Raw genomic sequence first — 20,954 nt, 5'->3', positions numbered from 1 at the left:
AGGAGGAGATAACATGGGAGGTAAAATTTCTGTCTGGTGGTCCTGGTAGATAGAGAATTTTAGGTTCTAAATCATATCTTACAATCAAAGTATAAGGAGGGATGCCTGCGTGAAGGGCTCCTGGGTGAATCAGTGGGTTAAGTGTCTACCTGGGGCTCTGGTCATGATCTCAGGGTCCTGGAATTGAGCCCCATTTTGAGCTCCCTGCTAAGTAAGGAGTTGGTTTCTCCCTCTGCTCCTCAGCCTCATGCTCATTATCTTTCTCGTCTCTAATAAATAAGTAAAATCTCTCTAAAAAAAAAAAAAAGTGTTGAAGATCCTGCACAATTTTATTTGTAGATTCCACTCTGATGAGAACTGATGCAACTAACCTGTACTTTCTCTCTAGAAGCATGATGCTCTGGCACCTGGGTGGTTCAGTTGGTGAAGTGCCAGCCTTTGGCTCAGGTCATGATCTCGGGGTCCTGGGATGGAGTCCCACATCAGTTGTCCTGCTCAGTGGAGAGTCTGCTTCTCCCTCTGCTTCTGCTGCTCCCCCTGCTTGTGTGCTCTCTCTTTCAAAAAAATTAAATAAATAAAATTAAAAAAATAGAAACTTAATGCTCTGCATTTCTAAGTTATGTATCAAGGGGAAGATTCATTTAGTTATATTTTCCACCTATTTTCAATGTAGAAATAAGCAGGTCCTTTTACTGTGAAATTTGTGATATCTTCCCTCCAGCTTTTATAAATAACTTCTTTTCTCACTGGAGGTATTTCCCCCCTTTCCATTTTTTCCCTCTTTTCCTCTGCTTAAATTCATGCCATTCATGCATGGACACTATTGGAATGCTGCATTAGGCTGCTTTTCTCTCAAGATCAATCTCAGTCTTTTTTTTTTTTTTTAATTCTAAATAAGGTTTCTTTCATTATTTTTTTCATTTTTTAATGCTTTAATTTTTTTCTTTGCACAATGAGTACACAGTCTTAAAGCTCTTTCCCAACCCATCCCCCCTTTTTTGTAGTTCATTTTGTATCTATTCCATCTTGATGTAACCAATACATTCTTGAGTCATTCTAAAAATATAAATTAGAGATGTTGAAATGTTCTCTTGAAGCCTGCAATTCTAATTGTTTTCATTCTTTCTATGCTGTTAGTTTATCTTAGTCATTCCTTACTCTCCTGCTGTTCATCTTGTGTGTAGCAATAAGAAGATATTTTAGATTCTGGAACCAGCATCTACCATAGGATCCCTAATTCTTTCAGCAACTCTGTAAATTCTCTTGAGGCCTGGAGTTCTCCACTGGTCCAGGTAATGTCTATGCCACTTAATCTCTGCCCTCTGTGTGATCTAAAATGGCCAGATAAAGGGCCAAGAGTGTGAGGAGTGTCAGCTATCCCAGTTCCATTTATGGAGTCCCTATTAACCACTCTCACCCCCATTGCTCCCAGTAAACAGCCTGTCTTACTTTCTTCCAGACCTGGATCCAGGAGCCTTTCCAGATAGTCTGTCTAGATCTCCTGAATATATTCTTTCTTCCTCCTCTGCTACATCAGTAAAGAAGTGTCTACTTAGTCTCCCATAAATTGATTTAAATATGTCACCCACTGTGCTCCCCATCCCCAGCTCATGCAAACATCCCCAGACTTCTTGTGTATAACAAGTACATTTAATCACTTTCATTTTAAATGGATCTAAAGATGGATAAGTGTCAATATATATGTGCTCAGACTACTCTTCTACATTTTCTTTGTTCCTATTTTATCCATTTTTCTTTGGAATTTACATTTTCTATATGTTTCCCTTCATAGTCATTCTTAAAAATAATATGTATGTTCCTATCTTCAACCAACAACAACATTTAATTCCCTTTGTTTTTGATGAACTTTATTATTTTGAAGCTACTCCCTATTGAGAAATAGCACAGTAATTTTAAATTCAAATAATTCAAATATATTTTTCTAATGTATTGTTCTGTCATCATTTCTTTTTTAAGTTTCTTATTTTCATTCTAGGCTTAGATTTTTCTTAGCATAAGCCATGTTTGATACTTTCTACCATGGTCTACTAGTAGTAAGCTTTCTTATTCATTCTTTTGTCTGGAAATACTCTTTCTTCCCTTAGTCTTGAATGATACCTTAGTGGCATATGAACATCTAAATTAGTTGTTATCACTGAATACATGGAAAGTGTACTCTAGTGTCTTGTCTGTATTGTTAACATGAATCCTGATATTGATCTAAATTTTTATCATGTTATGTTTGTAATTACTACCCTTTCTGTCTGCTTTCACATTCTTCTTTGCTTTGATTTTCCTTTTTCTTTTTTTACTATAATGTACACATATATGGAGTTCATCTATATGTTTGTATAGATATACATATATATAGAGAGAGAGATACATAGATCTCCATATCTATATATCTATGGAGAGAATAACTTATAATTTCTTAATGTGAAATTAATGTTTTTCAACAATTCTAGAAAATTATCAATTATTATTTCTTATAATACTGCTTCTCTCAAATTTGTTATTTAATTTTATTGCATTTGTATTATACTCTTCCATTTTACTTTGGTACCTCTTAGCCCTTTTTTTTTCTTTATTTCCCATTTTCTTTTAGAAATGATAATTATTAGATGTGGTGGAACCATTAGCTAAAAATACTGTGGTAATTGTATTGCAATATATAAATGTATAAAATCAACATATGTACACCTTAAGCTTACACAGTGTTCTATGTTGAATATATCTAAAGGAATCAGGAGGGGGAGAATCCCTATGGATTGTGTTGAAGTCAATTGATACAGTGTTATTTATTTACTTTTCAGAGGTTGTATTTTTCTGTTTTCCATTTTTTCCTAAGTATTCTGCTGAATTTTTAACTTAAAATAGATGTTTTAACTTAAAGAAATTCTAATGGTTATATTACCCATCAACTTGCCAATTTCCCTAATGTCTAACTTTTTATTTACTTATTTATTTTAGGTTTGTAAGCTTAGTCAGAGTATAGTCTTCTTCAGATTTTTCTGTTATTTTTAAAAAAGTTTTTTTTTAATTCCAGCATAGTTAGCACACAGTAGTATATTAGTTTCAAGTGTATAATACAGAGATTCAACAATTCTATACATTACTCAATGTTCCTCATGATAAGTGTACTCTTTAATCCTCAACACCAATTTCCCCCCAACCCCCCACAAACCTCCACTATTGTAACCATCAGTTTATTCTGTATAGTTAAGAGTTTGTTTCTTAGTTTGTCCCTTTTTCTTCCTTTTCTTGTTCATTTTGTTTCTTAAATTCTACCTGTGAGTAAAGATTTCATTCTTTTTATGGCTGAATAATATTCCATTATACATATATATGCCACATTTTCTTTATCCATTCATCTATCTAAGGATGCTTGGGCTGCTTCCATAATTTGGCTATTGTAAATAATGCTGCAATAAACATAAGGGTGCATGTATCCCTTTGAATTAAGTGCTTTTGCATTTTGGGGGTAAATAGCTAATAGTGTGATTGCTGGATTACATGGCAGTTCTATTCATAACTTTGTGAGGAAACTTCATACTGTTTTCCACAGTGGCTGCACCACTTTGCATTTCCAGCAACAATGCACAGTTTCCTTTTCCACAGCATCCTCCCTAACACATGTTGTTTCTTGATTTTTATTTTTAGTCATTTTAACAGGTGTGAAGTAATATCTCATTGTGGTTTTGACTTGCATTTCCCTGATTATGAGTGATGTTGAGCTTCTTTTCATGTGTCCGTTGGCCATCTGGATGTCTTCTTTGGAAAAATGTTCATATCTTTTGCCCGTTTTTTTAACTGGGTTATTTGGTTTTGAGTGTTGAGTTGTAGAAGTGTTATACACATTTTGGATACTAAACTTTTATCAGATATGTCATTTGCAAATATCTTTTCCCATTCAGTAGTTACCTATTCAGTTCTATTGATTGTTTCCTTTGCTGTGCAAAAGCTTTTTATTTTTATTTTTGCTTTTATTTCCCTTACCTCAGGAGGCATATCTAGAAAAATGTTGCTATGGCCAATGTCAGAGATTATTGACTGTACTTTCTTCAAGGATTTTTATATTCTCAGGCCTCACATTTAGGTTCTTAATACATTTTGAGTTTATTTTTGTATATGGTGATAGAAAGTGGTCCAGTTCTATTGCTTAGCATGCTGCTGACCAGTTTTCCCAACACATTTGTTGAAGAGATGGTTTTGTTTTCCATCAGATATTCATTCCTCCTTTAGAAGATTAATTGACCATATAATTGGGGGTTTATTATTGGGTTCTGTATTCTGTTCCATTGTCTATATGTCTCTTTTTATGCGAGTACCACAGTGTTTTGATTATTACAGCTCTGTAACATAACATGAAGTCTGTAATTGTGCTACCTCCAGTTTTGTTTTTCTTTTTCAAGATTACTTTGGCTAGGGGAACCTGGGTGGCTCAGTCGGTTGAGCATCTGTCTTCAGTTCAGGTCATGATTCCAGGGTCCTGGGATGGAGTCCTGTGTTGGGCTCCCATCTGAGTGCAGAGCCTATTTTTCCCTCTCCCCTCTGCTTGTGTTCTCTTTCTTGCTATCTCTCTTTCAAATAAATAAAATCTTTAAAAAATTACTTTGGCTATCCATTAGGATCTTTTGTGGTTCCATACAAATTTTAGGATAGTGTGTTCTAGTTCTGTAAGACATGTTATTGGTATTTTGATAGGGATTGCATTAAATCTTTAGATAATTTTGGGTAGTATAAAAAATTTTAACAATATTTGTTCATCCAGTCCAAGAGCATGGAACATTTGTCCATTTCTTGGTGTTATCTTCAATTTCTTTCGTTGCTGTTGCATAATTTTAAGAATACAAGTCTTTTACCTCTTTGTTTAAGTTTATTCCTAGATATTTTATTGGTTTTGGGTATATTTTTCTATTTCTTAAGTGTCTAGGTGCTGTTCCTCCTTTATGGACCATCTTTGATGATATCTAATTGTGGATTCTTTTTTCTTTTTTCTTTTTTTAGTTTTGGACTGTAAACTAATCCAAGAATACCAATCTAATTTTGGTTAACTTATGGCAGCTCTGAGAGGGCTTAATTGTGGAAATACCTCTGTGTATAATAGATAGATTTAAAAAAAAAATATTTTATTTATTTATTTGAGAGAGAGAGAGAGAATAGAGAAGGAATGAGGGGAGAAGCAGATTCCCTTCTGAGCACGGAGCCCAATGCGGGGCTGAATCCCAGGACCCTAAGATCATGATCTGAGTCAAAGCAGAAACTCAACTGGCTGAGCTACCCAGGCACTCCGTAGCAGGTAGATTTGATCATACTAATATTTTGGTTTGGCAGTATAAGTTCAAACTCTGACTTTTTCATAGCATAGGTTAGAAATTTGATTTCACTCACAGATGATAATTTATTATTATTATTTTTATTCTCCTTCCCCTCCTAAAAAGCCTTGGCCCTGAGTGCATATTAGCATCCCTCATGGCTCCTTGGTCAATAGATAGAGTTCTACCTCCTGTCACTTGGGGCAGCCTCATGAGAATCTGTGTAGAAATTTCACTTGGAGTACCCTGGTATGTGCAGAGGTGAAACATTATTTTGTAATTTTCTCACGATAACATGTGAGATGTGATACAACATTATTGTAGGATCTTTTGGCAGAAAATGGTCTTAATTCAATCCACCATGCTGTTAGATAATTCTTTAGAGTAGGTTACAAATTACTTGAATTTTCTTTTTACCCTGCACATACAGACTTTTGTTTTAGATTTGGCTAACTTTTTCTTTAAGTTGCTAGATTGCAATATTTTAGGCTTGGGGGTCATACAGTCCTGTATTATACTCTGTAATTATAGCATGAAGGCAGCCATAAATAATACACAGCTAACTGAGTTAGGCTATGTTCCTTTAAAATCTTCATTTATAAAAACAGCCACTTGGCTGGATTTTGCCTATGTGCCATATTTTGCTGACCTCTGGTTAAATTAAATTTTTATTCTGATTCTGTAGACAGAAATCAAGAATATATGGTTCTTTTTGAAAGTGTTCATAAAAACATATGAATATGCATGAGGTTTTGTTAATATGTGCAAATCTGAAAATATGCAAATGTGTGTAATAATGTCTGTATGTGAGTATATGGATATGGGTAAGAAAGTGTTTGATGCAGGTTTATGTGCATATACCTATAATTTTTTTTCTCTAAGGAAACCTTACATCTTTTTTCAAATGTTTGAAAATCCAAGGTTCTGAACATATTAATGAAATCATGCAAATATTTCTGAATTCTAAAACTCCAGAATTCCTTGATAAGCTTTTATCTTAACACATTTCCTTTGCAGAATAAAAATAATTCATTGCATTTTAAATAACTTTAATATTCTGATCCCCCTTTTCACCTGAATGTGGGCAAGGAAGGGAGAGCAGGTGGGAGATAAGTGAAAGGCAGTTTGATAAGATGAGATGGGAACATCCTTTTTGGATAATTTTAAAGCTATGCCATAATATTTAAAGAACTTCAGTTCAACTTATTGAACAAAATACTTCCTCTCTCGCTAATTTAAACTGCTAATTTTAACCTCCTATCAGCAAAACCACATACTTGATGTTCAACTTCTGATGCAGAATTCAAACCACCCATCTGGACTCACTGTATTCATCATTAATTGTTGGCTCCAAAAATTAAAAAAATAGTGCATCCATAGCTTTATCTTTTGAATGAAATACATGCTTCTTCTTTTCTTCTCTTTCCTTTTCTTTCTTTCTTTCCTTCCTTTTATCACTTGGGCTAATATAGATCTACTAATAATTCCAAGTGTTTATTTCAGACTTGTAGTCAAAATTTCTGTTTAAGGTGGTTGAATCGGAATAGGTCATCACTGGCAGGTGTTTTTGCTTAAATTGTTTCTTACAGAATACAGGTAAATGAATAATGTTCTAATAAGTTCTTTCTGAGCTTCTGTTATGATTTCTCTTTCTATTTTTAATCATTAACAAGCATCAGTAATCTCTTACAATGTGTCTGTCTGTAAATCTACTTAGAAACATTACATTAACATTTGAGTTCAGTATAACAATAGGTATTGATAAGGTTTAAAAATCCAGCTTGAACAGTCTGACAGTCAAAAGTAAGTTACATGTCATAATTTGAATATTAACTTTTTGAAAAAAATGAAATTAATTTATTCTTAGAATAGTAGGTTTCAGGATCACATTTTAGAATTTTGTAACAACCAGAAGCATATTATTTATACATAATAGACCATGAAATATTTCTTCCTACACATTAAAAAAAAAACCCAGAACCAAATCTAAAATTCTCATTCATCTAATTTCACACAGTGGTCTTTACAGGGCAATTTCACACCAGTGGTTTGTATATTTTTTGTATTGTTCTTCTTGTCACTGACAAAACAATATTTGTATGTTAAAAATACATTTTTATAGGTGCACCTGTGTGGCACAGTTGATTAAGCATCTGACTCTCAGTTTGGCTCAGGTTTGTGATCTCAGTGTCCTTAGATTGAGCCCAGCATTGGGCTCCTCGCTCAGTAATCAGTCTGCTTCGGATTCTCTCTCTCCTTCTCCCTCTGTTCCTGCCCCTGTGCTCTGTGTTTTTCTCTATCTTTCTGTCTCTCCCTCTGTCTCTCTCTCAAATAAATAGATCTTTAAAAATTACATTTTATATGTATGTATATATTTGTTTAGATATATAGATATGTGTGAGTTGGATATATCAATTCCTAAATGCAACAGGATTGTGTGGGCAAATTTTAAACAATCACCAGCTAATGATGATGTAGCTTTATTTTTAAGGGGAAAAAAAATCAAAATGTGACTTGTTGATTGAATCTGGGTTCCACAAGTTAGTAAAACAAATGCATTCATTTAAGGCTTGCATGTACAGAATTCCACCTATAGAACTATTAAGCCTGAGACACAGAAATATGGCAGGTTTTAGAATCCTAGCTAACAACATTTAAAAATATATATTTTTTATTTATTTATTCATGAGAGACACAGAAAGAGAGGGGAAGAGACATAGGCAGAGGGAGAGGAGCACAGTCCTTGCAGGGAACCCAATGCGGGACTGGATCCTAGGATCCTGGGATCACCAGCTGAGCCAAAGGCAGATGCTCAACCCCCTAGATGCGCCCCCTAGCTAGCATTTATTTATGACATTTTACTGGAAGACAAATAAGTCCTACTCCTACTCAGTTGGAGGGCTGAGGACACTAGTAGTCACAGATAATCCATAACTACAGAGGAAGGACTCTTATAAAACCTTATCATAACTCTTTTAGATCATTTTAACATGAAAAATGAAGAGGCACATGAGTTGTGTCTGAGTTTCCTGTAGAGAAAAAAAAGTTGTAAATCTTTAAGTATCTGCTTAGACTTCTGTGAAGGTAAAGCATTGACTAATATTAACCCCTTGTAAATTTCTTGCAGTTAGATATGTGTGAAATACATTTTTTTCTATGAGCTATCACCCAGCAGTGATTGTCTGATCACCAGCTTCGAGTTTACATGTCCCAGGAGAGACATACTATATTATGTTTTCCTCTTGGAGCTGCATGCATTTTTCTATTTTTAAAAAGATTTTATTTATTTATTGGAGAGAGAGTGTGAGTGAGAGGGAGCAAGCACCAGCGGTGGAGAGAAGCAGAGAGAGAGGGAGAAACGGACTCCCCACTGAGCAGGGAGCCTGAAGTGGGGCTTGATCAATTCTGAGACTACAGGATCATGGCCTGAGCCAAAGACAGATGTTTAACCTTCTGAGTCACCCAGGCATCCCTATTTTTCTATTTAGATAAATTTGAAAACGTCATATAAGTCAGCCATTCAAGGATCCAGATTAGAGCTATGCATTAAGAGTAAGTGGGTCTGGGAAGGAAGGCTCAAAGGAACTGAAAGCCTTGAAATAAACTGAAGTGTTTAACCACAATCCCCCATTCTTGTTCATCTGTTCATGTACTAATTAATTCATCTGAACTAATGTCTATTTATTATTTAAGCAATGCTAGACCCTATTCCAGAAGTAAAGATTAATAAAGTGAATAGAATAGACAAGTCTCTACCATTTTGGTGCTTATATGCTAGTGGAAGAAGTCAAACAAAGACATTATACAAAACATGCATAATAAAAAAAACATGCATAATAAGTTGGATGATCATGAGTGCAGCAAAAAAAATATAAAGCAGGAAGGAAGATATATAGTTTGTACAAGGAGGACCAGGGAGACAGGAGAGGCACTCTATGGGTGTCAGAACAAACGCAATACAGAATCATATGAGATTTAGATTTCTTTGGGATAACCTATTGAAATGGGAATAAGGTGCATAATAAAATTAGGCCTGATGATCTCATGACTAATAATCATGTTCAAGACCCAAAGAACCCCTTTGATGAACAGTTGCTTCTCTTTTTAGTCTCTGATCTTTTCCTGGTAACTTGTAAGAGCTAATTTTTTTCTTTTGTACAACCTTGCTTTAGTAGTTTTTATGTCAATTCTTGGCCAGGACAGGCCCCATTGCACTACTTATTGGGAGCAATACTTTCAGTTCCTGACCTTTTCTGTATGGTGCACCGCTGTAAAGATTATAGAAGGGCTTGAGATTTTACTCTAGAAGCTAACAATTTAGCCTACCATAATTTTATAGATGCTAACAGAACACACAGACTCCTGGGCCAGAGACAAAGAACTTTATTACTCGTGGCACAGCAGAAAACACCACATGGTTAGGATGGCAAACATGTTTTACCTTTTCCCCAGAAAGAGCCATTATTTTGAATAACCTGGTAAATAAATTGATCGACCTCTACCCTAGAAGGAGACACTCTTTTCTTTTAAGGCTGTTTTCTATATAAAAACTTTTAACAGGTAATTCAGAACAAAAGCTGTCAATAGCTCTTCACAAGATGCGTAGAATCACAAAAGACCTGTAGAGAATTGTCTTCTATCAGCTTTTAAATTGCTCAGCAGCATCACAAATGCCAAGACTTTCATGCTACCATTGATATTTGTAGCCCTTACTACTTACCTCTTAGCCATGTTGCCTTAATTTCTGATCACCTCCCTGATTCTATGGATCTTCAAAATTCAGTATTCTATATTTGCTATTTCCATAATAAAATTTAGTTAAAATTATATTAAAATATAACTGGTGAAAAAAAATATAACTGGTGACCTATATCTTATGGAAATTTGAAGTAGCTGAAGTTTAAGTATTCTAAACTTCCCCTATAATATTTCTGGGTAGAATATGTTTTATCTATTTTCTTGCCTTAAGGAAGGCTTGTGAACAGTAATTTGTTTTAGTGTATTAATAATTGATAATGGACTGAATTAATTACCCCTGCAAGGACATTTGTGTTTTAACAAGTATATAGTCGTAACCAAAGGAACTGTCATTATTTGTACAAGCAATAAAGGTTAATGGAAAAGTTGTTTTGGATCAGAAGAAGCCTTTTGTGACCTATCTATGGGACTCCATCTAATTTAGAAAGGGACTTCATCATGTGAGTATAGTGTGTGACCTTAGCTGCATAATGCAGGCCCTGGTGACCCAGACCTGCTTCATCCAGAGCATTTCTGCTTTTTTTTTTTTTTTTTTTCTGTTATATAGTGGATCCTCACTAAAGATTTCTTTGAATTAAGAGCTATTCAGCTCAAGAAAGGAAAACAGGAGCAGCAACAACAAAAAACATCTGAAGGTCACGAGTCCAATTTATTTATGATTTGGATCTGCCCATACCTGAGTTCTTGATTCTTTTCCTCCTATCTGTTAAACATCACTGAGGGGAGGAGGCAACACATTATTTCTACCTGTGTTTTCTATTAACCACAGGACTAAGTTTTAAAATCCAAATCTACCTCAGTAATATCTGGAAACATTAGTTCATGGTGATGTAGTAATTCTATACTCTAAAGAACAAATGTTAGATAGAATGTATAAATCACTTAAAAATATCCAGATTACCTGAGGAAAACATTTTTTTCAATTTACTTACAGGGCATTTACTGCAAATTTCTATTATACATAGACTGAGAAGACACATTTTCTATTATTTTTGTTGTGACAGAATGTGGTGTCCATGAGTACTGGAAACAACCTAAGAATGTAACGTTTGAGTTGTAGAGTAGAGACTCAAGTAGGTTGTGCATAATTGGTGGAAATTTGCATTATGACTTTCCAGAAAAAGTGGTAGTTCTTTCTATGACTGTATTCCCAGAATACCCAATTATTTTAACTCAACGAGATATACTAAAGACTTCTATTTTAGGGGCTCAATCATTAAAACTGCATGACAGAAAGAAACTTGATTATAATATCTGGTAGAGTTAATAGTTCTTGGAATTTAAAAAAATGTAGTTTTTTTTTCCTTGGGTTATTATTTTTCTTGTAAAAATGCATTTAAAAAAGAATGGCTTTCCTTTTACTTTCCCAAGTAATTACGTTGTTAAAGCTAATTTTAATTTTGATTTGGTTACCAGTTTTAAGGAGGAAGAAACTTCTAATAATTTAAACAGTATCCATGTTTGTGATGTTCATAGAAATTCAAGCAAAAGTATTCCTAGTCTACAGTAAATTCTTCTGGGTCAGGCTCACACCACTACCCCTCACCTTCAAGGCATGTTTGCCTTTAGCCTGCATGATCATTTGCTAAACATGTTGTGATAATCTATCTACTTTGGTTGACAGCATTGAGTCCTGCCTAGGTCTAGACTGCATCCCTCCAGGAGTTACACAAATAAATTACTGTCACTTCTTCTACTGCCTATTAAACCTAGGAAATCAATATGTTTCTCTGTGTGTGTGGGCTTCCAGGAAGAATTCTCATAAAAACTGTCAAATAAATGCTGCTTGATAACTGAACTAGTTCCAGTTTCAAGCATGTGATGTTGCTCTTCAGGAACACACTGTAAAACAAAATGTTACCACAAATTTAATCTGGATATTTTTTAAAGAAACCAAGTACTCATAGGAATTCTGTTATAGATGGGCTCCATTCTCTAAAAATTAAATGCCATTTTGTTTTTGTCTCATTTAGTTTTCTGTCAATTTATTTTGCATATCTCTAAGATCACTCTTCAAACAGTTGTAGTAAATGGTCTTTAAAAAATTTTTATTTCCTTTTATTGCCTTTATTTCAGCCTTATATAGTATCTTGAAATAATCAACTTTGTAGCTTTTCATTCAGTTTTGGCAATTTATATCTATCTAAAATTATCTTTTATGTCTATACTTTAAAATTGATTACTTTAAAATTTATGTATGGATAATATGTTCCTTTAAAAAGTAACTTCTCAATTTATAATGTTTATTTGGATTTACTATTTTTTATCAGCACTTTGCCAAAGATTTAACTGTTGTGTTTTTTGTTGTTGTTGTTTTTAATATACACTACGCTTGATTGCTTTTTTCTAGTTTATTAGTTTCTAGTTTATTCTAGTTCTGTTTTTAATTTTTAAATGTTGTACTAAATAATGGATTTAAAAATTCTGAAATAATCTGGACTTGGAAGGAAAACTATAGCTTTAAATTTATATATTAGAAAAAATAAATACTGGAAATGTTAGACATCTATTTCTTAAAGAAAATAAAAGAAGGTTAAAGATACAGGTGGTGATTAATGATACTGAAAACAAAAAAAAAGAATGGATAAGTCAATTGAAAATTGATTTTTCAAAATTACTAATAAAAATGAGAAAAATGAAACTAAAATCAAAATATTTAAAAGATATATTACTACCTATCTACCACACATACATTAAAAATAATAAAATATTATGAATAATTTCATGCCAGTAATTAAAGAAAGATATTCCATGTACAAAAGGAAAAATACATCTTACCAAAACTGCAGTAAGAAAATTTGAAATCTAATATTCCTGTAACTACTAAAGAAACATAATCCATAATTACAATTTTTTTTAAAGAGCCCATTTATTAATTCATGAGTGACAGAGAGAGAGAGAGGCAGAGACACAGGCAGAAGGAGAAGCAGGCCTCATGCAGGGAACCGGACGTGGGACTCGATGTGGGACTCGATCCTGGAACTCCAAGATCTGGGCCAAAGGCAGGCTCCAAACCCCTGAGCACCCAGGGATCCATTTTTTTTAATAATTGAAAACTTTTTCTTTCTTTCTTTCTTTTTTTTAAGATTTTATTTATTTATTAGAAACAGAGAGAGAGGCGGAGACACAGGCAGAGAGAGAAGCAGGCATAACTGCAAATTTTTTCTTAAATGGAACTCTGGATTAAGGCAACTATTCTGAATAAATAATGAATAAGTAATACCAGTCTTACATAGACTATTACAGAGAATAAAGTTTTAATGAGGTCAACAGAAACTTGGTAACTAAACACTATACAGTACTAGAAAGATGTAAATACTTTCTAAGTTACTCTGTATATTCAATGTAATCACAATGTAACAAATAATTTTAAGTTTATATGAAATTTTGAAGGCCAAAAATAGACATTAGGTAACTAGAAGATAAGGAATATATGCTTTACTGAAAATCAAAAGTTTTGATAAATTGGGATTTGGGATCCTAAAAAAGAGAAATAAACTAGCGGAACTCAAAAGAGAGCCCTTAGACAAGCTCAGGACATGATTTCAAGATAATAAAAATGGTACTATAAAACATTGGGAAAGAATGGTCCTATTCATAAATGATGCTAGATCAATTGCATAACCTTGTGGAAGAAAATAAAGTTTGATATTTACCTTACATTACCCACAGAATTCAATTACAGATAGAAATCAATATGTAAAATGCAAAATCATTAAATTCTAGTAGTTAATGTAAGTGAATATCTTATGGTCTTGCAGTAGGCAAAGATTTAATCAACAGGGCATTAAAAATAAGCACTAAATATAAAGGTAAAAACTGATAAATTGATCTACACGCAAGAAATGTATTCCAAGCTATTTATAATTGCATTGTTTATTAATCAAAAAGTAGAAACAATCCAAATTTCCCATAGCAGTAGGATAGTTAAATAAACTGTGTTTTATTAATATAATGAAGTAAAATACACCATTAAAAATCAACAAACTGCAGCTCCATGCAAGAACACAAATGGATCTCATAGATATAAATTTAAATGCAAGAAGCCAGACCCAAAAGTATGTATCTCATATGATTTCACTTATATAAAACAAAATGCAAAGCTAAACACTGGTTCTTGGATATTTTAAAGCTATAAATACATGCAAAAACATAAATGTCAAAATATAGGTAACATTATGTGGGAATGTCATTGTTGAAAGAGTTAGGAGGGGTTATGATACACTAGATGAATTCAATCTCTCGACCTAATTGTCTCAGTTAACTGCGTGTTTACTTTGTGATGTGTCATTAAGCTATAGAATTCTGTGTTCATACATTTTATTAGATCCAACACATTATGGGTTAAAAAAGAGAGAGGAAACAATGAGGAGAGGGCAGGAAGAAAGGAGAGTCTCCATGTTCTACTCAGATTATTAGATGGCATTTCTAAATAACTTCTCCAAACTACATGTGGTGTGTTAGTTTTGGTATATTTAAATTTGTATTTCCATGTCCTAAATTAACCCTAGTTCATCTCTACCAGTATTCAGAAAACTCTAAAATCTGGATTATTAATGTTATCTGTTAGCAATTTAAGTAACAGATAGAAGACAGATCATCAACATCAAGCATTGTATTTGTAGTTTTGGCTTGCTATTATCATTTTTCACTTCAGAGAGGTCCACATTCCCTTGTGTGTTTCCCAAGAAACTCTTCAAAAGTTTGAAATCCTGAGGATCTGAGTTAAAACAAGTTACCAAGAACACTGTGTAATCTTTGTAATTTTAGCAGGAGGAAAATCCTGTCCAATCTTTCCCTCTCTCTGGACACAAATGAAACAATGAATCTGATGACTTGGTGGTACAATTTTTTTTTAAGATTTTACTTATTTATTCATGAGACACACAGAGGGGCAGAGACACAGGCAGAGGGAGAAGCAGGCTTCCCATGGGGAGCCCAATGGGACACTTGATCCCAGGACCCAGAGATCAAGCCCTGAGACAAAGGCAGACGCTCAACCACAGAGCCATCCAGATGCCCTAGATGATACTATTTTAAGTCCTAGCATTTTATCATAGTGTTACATTATAGAATCTACAACAAATGCCGGAGATTTGACAGCATAATGACTATTTGTTAATATCTAATTCTATTTATTTTTAAGCCCATTTTAGATGGAAAGTCCTTCCTTGAAGAAAATAACACTTAAATGGAAGTCTGTTATATAAATGGATTAAAAATTATGCTGCTCTGGTGTTCATTTTGGAGGACATGGGCAGTAGTCAGAATCCCAAGCTTGCCTTCCACAAAGTGGAATACAGTCTGACAATTCCATTCGTGTGTTCTGTGTGTTAGTAGAAATTCCAATATTTAAGTAAAAATTTATATAATTAAATAGAATCAGTATAGGTAATAATTCACTTGGGAATAAAATTTACACGTTTTCATGATCCAATCAGTTTTCTGAGAATGGTAAATGCCTTTTCTGTTTTGGGTTAGTCAGCTGACTCTCATGACTTTTCATCCATTTTTAAGAATGCCATGTGTTAGCAGCTTTATTCAAAAATGAAAAGTGACTTTTAAAATCGGAAAACCTGAGATAATTAAAATTTAATAACAAGAGGAAAGATCTTCACTAGACGGGGCGGTTTAGGAGTCAATTATTTGATTTAGGTGCATCCAAAAGCTAGCAAAACATACTAATTTGTATTCAGTTCTCATGAATACCGGCAGTACACAGCCAACAAATTCTGGCAGAGAGTTTCTAAGATCCTAAAAATCTTGCCTTGCATTGAAAACTATTTTTGTCTAGATTTTTAAAAGCTGGCTTCACTTTTATTATTTATGTTTTCTTTATGCATTTGAGTGGCACTAGCTGTTCTGTACTACACAAAGCTTGGTCAGCATTCTTGGCAGGCTACAGATGTAGATTTCAAGAACCTTTACTATGCTACTATTTCCACTCTCCCAGCCCTCCTTTCTCACCTAGTTTAAAGCAATATCTTTCTCTAACACCAATGGAAAGGTGTTGAAAAGTCAAGTAAAAGCATATTAAATCTAGCTATAATTTTTATTTTATACTAGTACTTTATAGCATATTCAGAGATATTAAAAATAATTCTATTCTTTCTATATAGTGATCACAGTGTTGTATCTTTCGGCATACTATATTGAAAAAAAATTTGACACAAACAAGGAAACTGGTTTATTCTTGGTATGTTCATACGATTGAGGAGTGAACAGTAAGACTGGATTTCTTTCAGATATTGTTCATTTTTCCAATTGTGGAAGAAGAAGAAAATAGGACAATTGCTGTATTTCTGAATTTGTAATAATCTCTTTAGTCCAAGTACACAGATTGATTATAATGAATATGATGCTTCAGTCCTTGAGAGCACATAATCATTTGTCCTAATGAGCGGCTTGTTGATAGAGTAATGGTACCATTTCTGCAGCACACATGTTCCCTGTGACAGGTCCGAGTTTCCATCTTCATATACTGCCTTTCATAATCTCATAAGAATCATTAGAAAATTTTCACAAAAGAATTTCAAAAAGGGCCATCATGTAGCTTACTTTTTCCCACTTGATAATGTACTGAAAACAGTTGTGCTACTCTTTATATCAGTGAGTATTAGTACCATTAATTATTTTTCTAAGCTTTCTTTTTCCTGCTCTTAAAGCTCAAACACTGAAAAAACCATTCCCCAGTGTATCAAATGTATTAGAAAGATATAAAGATCTATTTATTCTTTCTTTTTCTTTTTTTTATATTTCTACTTCAATGTAGAAATATAAAACACTTAACAATTAACAATTAATTTATTAATATAAATACACTTAAGTGTATTTTAAAACACTTAACATTGAGTTCACATTCTGAAATTTAAAAATCCCTTTCTGCATCTAAAGATGGATGACATTAAAACAAATCAGTAGAAATATCAGCAAACAAAAGTCCGCAATTAAATTTTATGATACAGTGTGGGTCTGAGGAATCACATGAAGATGAGCCACTGAACAAGAATACCATGCTTTAAGGTTATAGTCACCCATCAGATGAGTATACAAGAGATTTAGATACTAAGACCTGTGGGTGCTAGTTTATGGCCTTTAAAATTGCAATTGAATGTACGCATTGCACTTTTCTTAATATGAGAATTATACAGAGCAACATAAAAGGGGAGCAACCTTTCTTCACTTATTCTTTTACTCTTTGAAAAGCTTGAAGAAAATAAAACAGCTTTTTAAAATTCCTCTATAGATAGAGCCAGCTCTCATCTGTGGAATGTAGTTTAAGCTTCAAATCACTTACATAAATTCTTCTTATTTTCCTTTTATCTGTTTCAGTACGCTTCTCTGACATTTATAGGCCCACAAATATGCTCCCTGTTGGCTAATTTAACATCTGCAGATTGTGTTCCTTATGAGCATAAAATCTGAATAACTTAGATGTCCTAAAATTCCTTATACTGGTTCAGAAAAGTTTGCCTAGCTCTGAGACCTCTCTCACAGCCAGGAACACACAGAGTGAATTTTGAACTGAATGAATGAAACAGAGTGATGGTCTGCATATGTCGATTCCTGGCGATAAGCTCCCTAATAATTTACTGCTATATTTCTAGAATTGAAGATCTTTCACATGTAAAGCATCCCTCCATAATTCCACTTTAATCTCCTTAACTCAATGCATATTTATTAAGCACTATAAATGAGGACTTAGGAAAGTATTCTGTGTGAGAGCTCACAAGGTATTATGAGAACTAAAATGGACAGAATATTCCAGAAAGTTGGTAATCTAATAAAAGTCATTAAATTTATATACTAAACCACCATTAAAAAGTTCTATGTAAGCAAGTACATCCTACTCTGTACCAGTGCCTGAGCATAGTCAGGGTAAAGGAATATTCAAAGTGAAATATAATTACTCAAATAAGCCTTCTTAGAGAAATTATTTCTTAAGCCAGGAGTGTGAAGAAAGTGATCAGCAGAGACTAAGGATGGAAGTTAGCTACCTTCTAGTCAGCACTGATTTCATAAGGTAAAACTCCTTATTAAATAGCCTCATGACTTTATTTATTTGGCCTTTTAACAATCACATTTTATTTCTTTTGTTTATTAAATGACTGAACTTCCATCTCCATTAAATCCATAATTTTTTGCATAAAATCGTATTCCCAGAAATTAGCACTGCCTATAATGGAGTGGCTAATCAGTATCTTGAATTGTTTGATAACGGGTAGAGATGGAAACAAGTAAGTCATAAACAGAGTTCTGTACATCAGGAGAAACTGCCCTTCCATTGCAGAAATGTCATTATCTCCCAAATTTGGACTCAGGAATGAAATATCTTTCTCTAATTCAGACACATTAATGCTTCCTCCTCCCTGAGGAATTTGAGGTAAACCTGGTAAAGTTTCTATGGTGATACAGAGTGTTTTTGTCATATAAATGAACTCAAAGAAACATTATTGAGCTCGTAGCTAAAATTTAAAATAAATCAGAAATTACATTGCTAGTGCCTATCATTTCCAGTGAGTCACCAGCAACACAGAAACATTCCAGTTATGATAGATACACCTGTAGACAAAACGGGTTAAAAGAAAGCAGGTGACCAACAAAAGCAAATGAAATAGTAGAATAGTGAATCATCCTTTCTGGGAGAAGAATAGAGAAAACAATATCCTTAATGTTTCTAAATACTTTAATAATTGCTATCAGGTACAGGGTGTCTGGGCGGCCCAGTGGTTGAGTGTCTGCCTTCAGCTCAAGTTGTGATCCCAGCGTCCTGCCATCCAGTCCCTCACTGGACTCCCTGCAGGGAGCCTGCTTCTTCCTCTGTCTCTGCCTCTCTCTGTGTCTCTCATGAATAAATAAAATTAAAAATATTAAAAAAATAATTGCTCTTAGGTTCAAATACAGATCTTCAATAACAGACAAGTGTTCATAAAATCTATTTTTGGTTTTTAAAGATATTAATATTACTACACTGATTAATAGAGAATTTATTCTTTTTCTCCCTGGGACCTGGAATTTTTGCATTCAATTTGATACAGCAGAGGTAAGCACAGGAGCAAGGATGGTCACTTTGGTATTCGCAGAAGTGCTGACAATTGAACTGAGTCTTAGGAAGGAATAAGACTTAGAGTAAGGTGTAGGTGAGGTCATCCAGACAAAATTAACATCATGAGCAGACATATGCTTTGAGCAGGGTATTGACTTGAGTTATAAATGGTTTGCTTTGACAGCAATGGTGAATTAAGAGTGAAGGCAAAGGAATTGGGATGATTTTTTTTTTACAAACTATTACTGTCCATACCTCAAAATTATCTCTCGCACTCTCCTCCAGTCAGTACCCTATGAAAGAATAACCACAGCCTACTTCTAAAACATTTGTCCTTTTTTTGCACTATACATGAATGAGATAAACAATGTACTTTTTGTTTGGGTCATTTTTCATTCAATTTCATTAAATTTATGGGTTTCAGCTATGCTGTTGCATGATTTAGATATTTCATCTTATTGCTGTGTAATTGATGTGACAATAGCACTGCTTATTTATCCATTCTACTACTGAAAGGTTTTTGATTAGTTTCTAAGGTTTTGAACTACTTCAAATAGTGCTATTTCTGGGGCACCTGGGTAGCTCAGTTAGTTAAGTGTCCAACTCTTGATTTCAGCTCTTATGTCATGTTCTCATGATTGTGGGATTGAGCCTCAAAATAGGCTCCCTGCTCATGAGAGGTGTCTGCTTGAGATTTTCTCTCTGTCTTCTCCCTCTCCCTTTGCTCCTCCCCCTGTTCATGCACTCTTGCTCTATCAAATACATAAATCTTTAAAAAATACAAAAGCAAACAGTGCTATGGAAATGAATGTTCTAGTACATATTTTTGGATGAAATTTTGTGTGCATTTCTTTTAGGCATAACTATAGGAATAGAATTCCAAGAATGTATGCAATGCATTTCTAGTTTTAGTAGAGATTGCATAACATATTTTCAAAGAAGGACCAACTTACACTTTCTTCAACAAAACAAAAGAGTTCTCCATATTTTCTCCAAAACTTAGTATTTTTGTCATTATTATTTATCTTCACAATTCTGATGATTTGTGGTTGGTACATCATAATGGTTTTAACTGACATTTATCAAATGATAGGTAAAAGTCTCCAATTTTTGTTGTGTATGTTTGTGTTTCTACATAGTCTATTGTACATTCTCTTTATAAGTATTTTCTTAGAAATATTGGGAATATGCTTGTCCACTTTACCCATTGACTTTTTACTCTCTTAATAGTTGATAAACAAAAGTTCTTATTTTTACTCTAATTCCTTAATGGTTAACACTTGTACATCCAATACAGAAATCTTGATCTCTACAGTCACGAGATGTTCATGCATTTCAGTTCACCTCTGAAAGTTGCATTTCATATATGCATGACATATGTTTACACTTGATCTTAGCCAAAAGGCCGAGAAGCGATTATGCATGACATATGTTTAAAATATGTGGTGTTAGCCCTCGGAGTTCACTGTGGTGTCTTCACGTGATATAGTGACATTTCATGTTTCTTCTTATGCCTTAGCCAGTATTATTTTTAAGGAGTTCTCCAATAAATCAATTAGTGAATAGAGATATTAATAATTACTTCATCTGATTTCCTCTTCAGACTGGCCTTCATATTCCCTACTTAATGCTGATACGGTTTGTGTGATTTTTTTCTTTCCCTCTTTTATTTTTCTCGAACAAATGATCAAGGGGCTTATCTGATTAATAAATTGTACTATAAAAAGCAAGCTTTGGTTTTGTTGGGATTTCATGTTATACATTTGTTTTAATTTAATTTTTTAAAGGGTGAGATTTCATTCATTTGTTTTAATTTAATTTTTTTAAAGGGTGAG

The 20,954-nt window shown here is 33.7% G+C and overlaps 1 pseudogene; it reads right to left on the bottom strand.

The window, feature by feature from the left end:
• Window positions 1–10,046, bottom strand: part of LOC144289177 (transmembrane protein 138 pseudogene) — a 33,960-nt pseudogene extending 23,914 nt beyond the window's left edge.
• Window positions 10,047–20,954: the final 10,908 nt, after the last annotated feature.

This window comes from Canis aureus, chromosome 18, assembly GCF_053574225.1.
Source record: "Canis aureus isolate CA01 chromosome 18, VMU_Caureus_v.1.0, whole genome shotgun sequence".
Classification (NCBI taxonomy): domain Eukaryota; kingdom Metazoa; phylum Chordata; class Mammalia; order Carnivora; family Canidae; genus Canis; species Canis aureus.
The sequence above is the reverse complement of the archived record's forward strand: the minus strand, read 5'-3'. Positions and strand labels throughout refer to the sequence as shown.